Below are 10,976 nucleotides of genomic sequence, written 5' to 3' on the forward strand. Positions count from 1 at the left end.
CGGCTAGTTTTTTGCATTTTTTTAGTAGAGACGGGGTTTCACTGTGTTAGCCAGGATGGTCTCGATCTCCTGACCTCATGATCCGCCCGTCTCGGCCTCCCAAAGTGCTGGGATTACAGGCTTGAGCCACCGCGCCCGGCCGTGAGGTTTCTTTTGAGGGTGATGAAAATGTTCTAGAACTAAGTAGTAGTGATAGTTGTACAACATCGTAAACATACTAAAAACTACTGAGTCGTATACGTAAAATGATAAATTGTATGTTACGTGAATTATATGGCAATAAAACATACATTAAAAACTAAATGTAGGTTAGGTACAGTGGCTCAGGTTTGTAATCCCAGGACTTTGGGCGTCCGAGGCGGGCGGATCTCTTGAGGTCAGGAGTTCAAGACCAGTCTGGCCAACATGGCGAAACCCCCGTCTCTACTAAAAACACAAAAAATTAGCCGGGCCAGGTGGCCCACGCCTGTAATCCCAGCTACCTGGGAGAAGGACGCATGAGAATCGCTTGAACCCAGGAGGCGGAGGTTGCAGTGAGCCGAGATCCCACCACTGCACTCCAGCCTGGGCGACATAGTGAGGCTCTGTCTTAAACAAGAAACAAAAAATAAAACAACAACAACAAAAAACCCAAAAAGGAAAAACAAAAGCTAAATGTAAGGCAAGGTCTGAGAATGTACACAAATGACAACACTGAGCTTTATTTTGTATCCTTCTGGCGTGGGTGGTTGTCATCTTCCCTTGGATTTTGCAACTGTTGCAAATCCATTTTCAGAGTGGGGTGGGCCGGGGTGGAAGTCAAAGAGCTCACACTTCCACTCAAGGCACAATATTCTGTCTGAGCTGTCACTGGTCAAGGCTGCTGGGTGGTGTCAACCCCTGGCCTTTCCATCCTGCCCTGAATTGGGCAGAGAGGCTTCCAGGAAGCGCGCAGGCACAAAGACGCAGACGCTGCCTCCGGCAGAGGGGCTGATGTCCCAGGAGAGGCCCTGAGGGCAGTGGCTGCCTACTCCGATGGCTGTCCACCTCTGAAGGATGCCTTTGGTGCAGGTGATGGGTGCCTCTCCCTTTGGAGTTGCCGGTGCTGCTGCCCTGGGAAGCCCCCTCCTGCCTTTGCCCCTCCCCCATTGCTTAGCTCCTGCTCTGTTCCTGATGATGGCTGGGAGTGGAATTGTGATGTACACCATGAATTGGAAGCTGACTGTCACACCATGGCAACAGGGACCAGCACAGAGGCAGTGCTGCCCACAGACATAGAGAGCCCTGAGTGAGGAGAGAGCTGGGAAGGTCTCGGCTGTCCACTGGCAAAGGACAATGGATCTCCAAGGGGTGCAGCCGGATGATGGGTGATGGCATGGATGGAGGGTGGGTACATCAATGCTGGATCATCAGCTCTGTGCGCCCCCGCAGGGAGAATCGCCCCTGCCAAAGCCCCGGCTGGTCCAGATCCACACCAGCCGCTTTAGGGGTGTCTGTGGACTCAGGACCCACACAGCCTCCAGAGCCAAGAGTCCCGAGTGTGTGCACCTGTCGGCCTGGGTCTGAACTTGCAGCCCCAGCCAAGGCGGCCCAGGTCATGCTACCCATGGGTGCACACAGCTGAGCATGAACGCGGGCGCTCCTGCACTTGCGTGATGCTGGCAGGCTTGTGTCCCTCCCAGCTGAGCTGTGGGAGAGTGAGGGCAGGCGTGAGAATGTGGGAGTGTGCCAGGGTGCTGCATTCCTGCGCGAGCGACGGCGCGTGTGCATGAAGGTTTGTTGGTGGGCGGGCACCTGTGTGCTTGCCTGGGAGTGAGAGGGAGTTGTTGGGGTGGCTACTGCTGGGAGCAGGGAGGAGGGGACTACAGAGGACCGCCGGGGACCTTCCCTGGCTGGCTGCCCGCCCAGGCTTCCGTGTGTTTTGGTAGGGCTGCCCAGGCCCAAGGGCCCTCAGCGTCCAGGTAGAACTGCTCTGTCCAGACACTGCCCCTCCGCACCCTCCTTCGCTCCCGCCTCTCTCCTCCCCACACTCCCAGTCTCTTGCTTTGTCTCTGTCTGTGGCTCTGTGGCCCTTTCCGTTTCCATCTTTCCCCCTCCATCTCTGTTTCTCTGTCTCCCATTCACCCCTGGCTAAGGATCCTCCTTAGAGGCCCCAGGCCCTGCCAGGCCTTCCCGGCAAGCACAGTGGGCAGCCTTCCCTCCCAGGCACGGTGTGAGTCGGGGAGGCCTCCGGGAAGTCCTCCCTCTTCATCTCTGACATGGCTCATTGTGACTTCGTTTTATGGGGCCTTCATGAGTCCATTCAGACAGATGGAGCTGCACCAAGGTGTGGGGACAGACGTGATCATTAAAGAGGTTGCCAGTAGCCAGCATGGCTGGCACCAGGGTGTTCAGAAGTGTGACTCAAAAAGGAGCCACCCTACGAACCGGGCAGTGGGTGGGGCCTTCAGAGAGCCAGAGCCCAGGGTAACAGCCCTGAGTGTGCAACAGCCTAGCTCTCTGCTAAGTCTTCCCACCCCCATGCTTCCTGGGCACAGATCTGGGCAGACTGTCCTCTCAGAGATGGAAAAACCGAGGCCAAGCTCCGGAGGGTCAGTGGATGGTCTGAGGCCACACAGCACAGCAAGGGTTTGCATGGAGACCGCCCTGCCCCTGGGCTATCCAGACTGGAGAGAGCCCCACCCGGCTCCTGGCAGAGAAAAAGGCCTAGGAAGGGGACCTGAGCCAAGAAGCACAGGAGGCGAGGGGGACTGTCCGCCACTCAGACAGCAAACGCTTCCTGACGCCTCCATCACCACCCAAGCAGCTCAACTAGGTGATTTCGCAAGGTCGAGTTCTCTCCCTGCAAAGAATTCTGGGGCCTGCTATAAGGATAATTAAATGTTCTCCACTTCACTTCGTTCCTGCACTCCTTCACTCATTCCATGCACTCACTGGACTCCTAGGGCTCCAAGGCACCTGTTAGTTGGGGAGCCAGCAATGAATCTGGACCCGAGAAGTGGCACAAAGGGCAGGTGCTGAGGCCACGGGGCCCCTCCTCGGGAAAGCCTGGCCCAACACCCTCCCTACCCTGAGCTCCATCTTATGGCGTGGCTGTCCATCTGTCTCCACTGGCCTGCGGCTCCTGTAGGCCCAGTGCAGGAGCCACCCACAGCTGTAGCTGAACAGCGTTGTTTGTCAAAGGGGGTGACAGCACCATTTGGGTGAAAAGCTTTATAAACAGCATGGGTTCACACACAGGCGAAGGGTCATGAGGTGTGCACTTAGGCTGGCTGGGTCTGGGGGGCAGGAGAGGGGTCAGCCCAGGGCAGCGGTGGTGTCAGGAGGCCAGAGTGGTGACTTGGCCTTGGTCCAAGAGGATGCTGCCCCTGGCTTGGGAGAAGACCCTGCTGCCGGTCCCACCCTCCCAGGCTGACCTTGGCCAACACAGAGCCCAAGCGCTCGCCCCTCTGATATATTTACAGATCGGGAAATTGAGTTGGAGAAGTGATTTCCCAGATCCATAGCTACTCAGAAAGGGGACTAGAATTCAAGTTCTGATATCTCTGGTTTCTCCCACTGAATCCAGCAGCCCCCCATGTATCAGTCTTATTTATTTATTTATTTATTTATTTATTTATTTATTTATTTATTTTTGAGACAGAGTCTCGCTCTGTCACCCAGGCTGGAGTGCAGTGGTGTGATCTCGGCTCCTGCAAGCTCCGCCTCCCGGGTTCATGCCATTCTCCTGCCTCAGTTTCCTGAGTAGGTGGGACTACAGGTGTCCGCCATCACGCCCGGCTAATTTTTTGTATTTTTAGTAGAGACAGGGTTTCACCGAGTTAGCCAGGATTGTCTCGATCTCCTGACCTTGTCATCCACCCGCCTCAGCCTCTCAAAGTGCTGGGATTACAGGCGTGAGCCACCACACCCGGCCCCATGTGTCAGTCTTAATAATAATATAGTAATAACAATAGCAACAGCAGCAGCAACCCTTTGCAGATGAGCCTCAGTGTTAAAATGCACTTTCTCTAATTCTCTAATATTATCTCATTGGATACTCTTGAGAGCTCTGGGAGGTAGAAGTTCCCATCTGCCTCGACAGCTGGGGAAAAGGAGGCACACCCCAGCCAGGCACCTCCTCACACTACAGGGCACATCCAGCCCATGCAAAGCTGGGCCTGGTTCCTGGGTGGGGCTGTGTCGGGACAGCTGGGCGCGGACGGGGCTTTCACCCACGCTGGGGCTCCTGCTCAGCCAGGCTGCCTGGTGGGGCGGTGACTGAATGACAAACTTGCTGTGTGGGCTGGACGTCAGGGCGGGAGTAACAGCTCCAGGAAGGCCAGAGTTCAGCCCAGTCAGCCCACTTGGCCCCACTGCTAGGGCTGCCCGCGGAGCATGTGTCATCCTGCCAGGGTCCATCCCACTGCGACCTGCCTTCCTGGCAGCTGCTGTTCAGGAGTGCTGCACCCCGCCCTGGGTGTGCTGCCAAAGCCGAGGTGGCCGTGCGGTCAGAGGCAGCATCCTCTGCCCTCCCAGTCTCCCTGCCTGTGTGTGCCTCTCCTTCCACGGCCGGGAGCCTTTCTCCTCTCCCTTCTCGTCTTGTCAGACTCCCATCCGTCTGTCACAACCTGTCACCCAAAGAGGCGCTGCTCCAGGCAGCTCCTGGACTCGCCCAGATGCAGCCAGACCCTCTGCTGCGCTCACCGCATCGTCGTGGATGTAGCTGTCTCTGCCTTTCCGGACATCCTGACTATGGCAGAGGTCCCCAGCCCATGCGGGATGGGGATGGGCAGGGTGGGGGTCCATGTCCCCTTTTCTTAGGTGAAGGCAGTCACTTGAAGCCAGGGCAGGTGTGGGGATGGGGGCCCTAGACTTCAGCACGTGCCAGGCCGAGGGAAAGGGAGCTCCAGAGAGGTCGAGTCAGGGTAGGGGCTTGATGGCCACACTCAAGCCAGAGAGGAAGCCAGGAGGGGCCAGCCCAGAACCCAGCAGCCTCTGCTATGATGAACCAGGGCGCCCCACTCTACCCAGCACCTCAGCCGACCCCCTCAGACACTCAATTTTATTTAACCAGCACATATCTTGTGCACTCTGGACCAGGAGTGGTACACTTACTCCTCACGAGCAGGCTGCCAGCAGCAGGGACATGTGCACAGAGGGGCTAGGGAACTTGCCCAAGGTCACACTGCTGGTCGGTGGCAGAACTGAGATCGGAGCACTGACCGTTTGGAACCACAGTCCAAGCGCTGCTGCCCAGCCCTTTCCCAGGGAGCCACTCCAGGCGGAAACTGGACCCCAAAGAGCAGGGGGCTGGACTGGGGTTGAGACTGCTGGCATGAACCTGATGGATCGCCATGGCCCAACCTCTTCCTGGCTGTGTGGCTTTAGACGAGTTGCTTCGCCTCTCTGGGCCTCAGATGTCTCCATTCTAGAGTAGGGAGAGTAGCAATAACTATCCACTCAGAATTTGTTAAGCACCTTCTGTATGCCAGGTCCTATTCTGGAATCCAGGACCACAGCTGTGGTGAGGACAGGCGAGACCTGCCTCACGGTGGGGCTGGGATGGTGAGGACCACCTGAGACACGGTGTGGACAAACACCTTCGTCTACTTGTGGCTGGCTCTCCTTAATGCTCCACTGGGCCCTGCAAATTGGGCCTGATGGCGAAGATTTGGGAACCGCACACCTGGGGGTGAAGGAGATTCCAGGGCGAGGCAGTGCAGGAGCCAGGGCCAGGGGGCTGAGCTGGGTGGGGCAGTGCTGGGGCAGCATTTGGGTGGGGCCTGGGGATGAGATGTCCCTGCTCTAGAGGCTGTGCTGGAGGTCCCGAGGTTGGAATGTCCTCTCTGTGTCCTGGGGTGGGGATGGGTGACAAACAGTAGCATCAGGTCAGCAATCCCTGGGCACGTCTTGAGGTGCAGGAACATCCTGTCTGGCGGCTTCCGCATGAGTTCCCTGCCCTGTGAGCAGTCCAGGCTCACCTGCCCAGCTGGGCCCAAAGCACGAACACCCACGGGCGTGGGCTGGGAACAGCTTTTTTTTTTCCCTGAGAATCCCTTTCTTTCTGAATTCAAAAGCGACATTTGATCATCATAAAAATAAGATTGGCAAAGCTAGGAAGATACCAACAATATATGAAAAAAAAATCACAAAATCACCCCATCCAGCCCCCCAGAGACGAGCGCTAGTAATATGTTGGTGGATAGTCCTCTGGCTGTTTTCCTGTGCAACTTTCAACCTGGCTGGGACCAAGCTATGCATAGACTTTGTGTCGGGTTCTTTTTGTTTAACATGTAATATGCCATCACCTAGAATTATGTTTACGGTTTCTTTCTGATTACAAAATGAGTATGTGCTCATTGTGAAAACAAAGCAAAACCATTATGGAAATGTGGAACAGTGAGAGGCCATGGTGAAAAAGAAAGTGAAAGTCCCCCTTAGTTCCCAGCCCAGAGACATCGCCGTGTAAACTGTAAACAGGTAAACGCTGCTGTGTAAACTCCCCGAGGAGTGCAGACCAGCAGAGGTGTTTAGAGCACAGGCCCAGGATCAGGCTGGCCTGGGAACCAATCCTGCCTCCGCAGGCAAAGCCTTAGCTGACCTCTCTGAGCCTTGGTTTTCTGCAAGCGAAATTGATGAGAGCAGGGCCTACCTCATAATGTTGCTGGAGGAATTAAGGAATATACCAAAAGCATGACCATCAGTGAGTTACAACAGGTAAAGTGCTCTGAGTAGGACACAGGAAGTGCTGGAAGCACGTGAGGTTGTACAGTAAACACCTGACAGAAACCACAAAGGGGAACGCAGAACTCACCATGTGCCAGGTAAGGGCTTTGCATCTGTCTCATTTGATCCTCCCCCAAGCTCTGTGAGGTAGGCACTTTGATTATCCCCAATTTACAGATGTGAGAACCGAGGCTGAGAGAGGTTGAGTGTCATGGAAGCACTATTCACAATAGCCCAAAGGCAAAAGCAGCCCGAATGTCCATCAATAAATGAATAAATCAATCATGATATATCCAATATACATAAAAAGGAATGAAAGGCCAGGCATGGTGGCTCACGCCTGTAATCCCAGCATTTTGGGAAGCTGAGGTAGGAGGAGGCCAAGGCAGGAGAAGGCCAGGAGTTCAAGACCAGCCTGGGCAACATGGCGAAACCCTGCCTCTACAAAAAATACACCAATTAGCCAGGCATAGTGGCAAGTCCCTGTAGTCCCAGCTGAGGCAGAAGGATCGTTTGAGCCTGCGAGGCAGAGGTTGCAATGAGCCAAGATTTCGCCAGTGCACTCCAGCCTGGCGACAGAGCAAGACCCTGTCTCAAAAAACTTAAAAAGGAATGGAATACTGACATATGCTACAAAACGGACGAGCCTTGAAAACATTATGCTAAGTGAAAAAAGCCAATGAGAAAAGACCACATGTTGTATGCTTCCTTTTCGATGAAATGTCCAGAATAGGGAAGTCCACAGAAACAGAAATAGATTAGTGGTTGCCAGGGAATGGGGGAAGGAGAGTGTGGGGAGACACTGCTTAATAGGTAATGGGATCTCCCTTGGAACTAGATAGAGATGGTGGGCACACAGCACTGTGAATGTACTAAATGCTACTGAATTGCTCACTTTAAAATGGTTAATCTTACGTTATGTGAGTTTAACCTCAATTAAAATTTAAAAAATGAAAAAGGAAGAAAGGGCGAGTGACTTGCCCAAGCTCGGGCCACACGGCCAGTGATGGTTCTCCCGCTGGGCAGACCGGGGACCACATGGCAGAGCCCTTTGTCTGTAGGGTTTCTGCCCATCAGCATGACCCCAATTTCTAGAGTGGAGTCACCAGGTCAGACGTGGCAACCTGTACACGGAGGACACGCTGGGGGACTGGGCCTCGCCCTGCAGGGGACCTGGGTGGGTGGGAACGCCAGCCAGCCGCCCGGCCAGAATCCCACGAGACAGGTCAGTGCAGTTATCCCCAGAGCCCAGCGGGGTGGAGGGCGGGGCTGCCCTTTGGCCTGCACTTTTTGGTTAAGCCTGTGCTTTCAACACCCACCTCCTGCCTGCCTGGGTTATATTTAATCCTGCTCGCTTCCGGAAACCAGGACTCCGAGGACAGCGTGGCCTCCTTCTGGCTTCAGAGCCCCGTGGGGTCCGTCACGGCACGGACCTGCCTTTGGTCACCGCGCAGCCTCAGAACCCTGCTGTGCTTTCTGAGCCCCAGTTTCCCCATCTGAAAACAGATGCGACAATGGCCCAACCACAGGGAGGTTTTGATAGGAGGATGGACCTGCGGGGCCGGCTCGGAGCTAGGCCTATTCAGAGGAAGGCACCAGGAAAGGAACTGTTTGTTCAGTTGGCCCTAAGATGTTCCGGGTTTCTCTTGCAGTACCTTGGAAAGTTGACAGTGGACCTAGAAATATGTCCAAAGTCTCTCATTACACGGAAAAGCAAGTGCAACGGGTGAGGGGGCCCCTAGCAAACACTCAAGTGGGAGCTATTATTATTTATTTGGGCTTTTGATGTTTGTTCCACATATGTTTCCATACACACACACAGAACTTTTCTTTTCTTTTTTTTTTGGAGACGGAGTCTTGCTCAGTCACCCAGGGTGGAGTACAGTGGTCCAATCTCGGCTCACTGCAAGCTCCGCCTCCCTGGTTCACGTCATTCTCCAGCCTCAGCCTCCCGAGTAGCTGGGACTACAGGCGCCCACCACCACACCCGGCTAATTTTTTGTATTTTTAGTAGAGACAGAGTTTCACCGTGTTAGCCAGGATGGTCTGCGATCTCTTGACCTCGTGATCCGCCCGCCTCGGCCTCCCAAAGTGCTGGGATTACAGGCGTGAGCCACCGCGCCCGGCCACACGCAGAACGTTTCTAGAAGACTTCATGAGAAACTGTGAACAGCAATTAGTTCCTTCTAGGGATGGACAGGAAATGAGATTTTTTACTTAATACGTTTCTGTTCTCTTGAAAGTTTTCACCATGAGCATGTGTTACTTTTATAATAACAGTTTAAAATAACATTAAACTCTGAAATAAAAAATGTTAATTATTATGACCCTTTCAATTAACGGAAGAGGAAAATGGCACCCAGTCTCACCTCCTCCAAGAAGTCCTCCTGATAGCCCAGGCACCCGGCTTCTCCCAGGCAGAAGGAATCACCCTGTCCATCACTCGGTTTCCTTGTCTGCCTCTCCTATGAAAGTAGCAGACTGGGAGGGATGGGCCTGTTTGACTCATCCCTGAGTCCCTAGCACCCAGCGCTGATGAGTGGCACTGATGGGCACAGATGAGTGAAGGAATGAGGCTCTAGAGGCTAAGCCAGCTGACTGGGATCACAAAGTAAGTGGTTTTGCAGGGCGAAACCCTGGTCTCTGGGCTCCAACTCAGTCATACTCTGACTTCTCTAGGCCAGCTCCCATCCACTCACCATAAATATCTAATAGGGGCAGCCTGAGAATTGTCCAGATGGCCTCAGGCCTCCTGCAGGTGCTATGGCATTTGGGGCTTGGGAGAAAAAGTTGTTCAGGCTCCAAGTGGGAGCTGGGGATGCCCAGCGTGTGGAAAATGCCAGAGGGTGGTCCAAACAGAGCCAACCAGAAAGGCCACCAAAGAAGAGTGGTTTGTTCTCCCCATTTCCTTATCTGACACTTTAAAATTAAGATTTCAGCCTCCTAAATCAGGTACAAAGTTTTCCGATGATGGCAAAGTCCCTCCCAGGTGAAGAGCAGCTGCCACTGCCTGGAAGGCTTTAGAACCCAAAGGTCTGGTAAGGCATCTCTTATGAACCCATTTTGCAGATGGGAAAACTGAGGATCAGAGAGATGTAATGCCTTGAAGAGCAAGGTCTTGCATTGACCCTTCAGAGGCTGGAATGTCTGTGTTGACACCAGTGTCCCACACATGACATGGCTTTGAGTCAGGCTGCCTGGGTTGCTAATCATGCCTAATTCATAAGTCTGTGGAGGATTAAATAACATAGTGCAGTATACAGAAGGCACTTAAGGCTAGTGCCTGGCACAGGGTAAGCACACAATAATAACTACCATTAGTGGCTGTTGGTGACATTGCCGAGGCAGATTTTTGGGGTGTGTATGGCCTTTATTGGTGACCCTCCCAACATGTGCCCATCTACTCCTTAGAAGCATCAATGTCTCACCACCCTATCCACCAACCTTCCATTGCAGGGAGAGGCTCCACCCCGTCTTAGAAGAGCTGGAGCCTCTGTGAGCTGCACCCACCCTGGGGGCAGCACCTGGCCTGGCTCTAGCCCTTTGGCCTGCTGCCTGCCCGAAGGCCAGAGGCCAGCACACGGTCAGTGCTAGCCAGAGAGCCTGGCCTGGCCAGAGAGGGCTGACCTTGACCTCTAAACTGGACTTAGGGGATGTCTTCTTGGCAGACCCTCAACCAACAGCAAACATTTCCACGTGCCTTAAAACAAACAAGTGCAAATTACACTCCTAAATGACAGAGACAGGGAAAATTACCTCCTCCTGCTCTGGGTTGCTTTTGAAGAGGTATCCTTGGAATCATGATCTTCAAACTTTCTGGACTCATATAAGTCTTAAACATTTTCAGTGGCTAGGCATGGTGGATTGCTTGAGGCCAGGAGTTCGAGATCAGCCAGGGCAACATAGCGAGATCTTATCTCTATAAAAATTTAAAAATTAGCCAGGCATGGTGGCACACGCCTGCAGTCCCAGCTACTCAGGAGGCTGAGGTGTGAGGATTGGTAGAGTTTAGGAGTTCAGTGCTGCAGTGAACTACAATCACACCACTGCACTCCTGCCTCACTCCAGTAAGAACCTGTCTAAAAAAATTGGGAGGAGTCCCATTATGTACTCTCTTGTGTATTTATAGGTTGACTCTCCACATTTTTTTTTTTTTTTTTTTTGAGATGGAGTCTCGCTCTGTCACCCAGGCTGGAGTACAGTGGCCGGATCTCAGCTCACTGCAAGCTCCGCCTCCTGGGTTTACGCCATTCTCCTGCCTCAGCCTCCCGAGTAGCTGGGACTACAGG

General features: G+C 53.6%; 1 long non-coding RNA gene across 1 annotated transcript; it reads left to right on the plus strand.

Moving 5' to 3' along the window:
- Positions 1 to 1,204: 1,204 nt before the first annotated feature.
- LOC108585873 lies at positions 1,205 to 2,874 on the plus strand. The gene is made up of 2 exons (XR_001902423.3): positions 1,205 to 1,365; positions 2,517 to 2,874. It is a non-coding gene; the product is annotated as an uncharacterized LOC108585873 (long non-coding RNA).
- The last annotated feature ends 8,102 nt before the right edge of the window (positions 2,875 to 10,976 follow it).

The sequence above is a fragment of the Papio anubis genome, chromosome 3, assembly GCF_008728515.1.
Source record: "Papio anubis isolate 15944 chromosome 3, Panubis1.0, whole genome shotgun sequence".
NCBI lineage: Eukaryota > Metazoa > Chordata > Mammalia > Primates > Cercopithecidae > Papio > Papio anubis.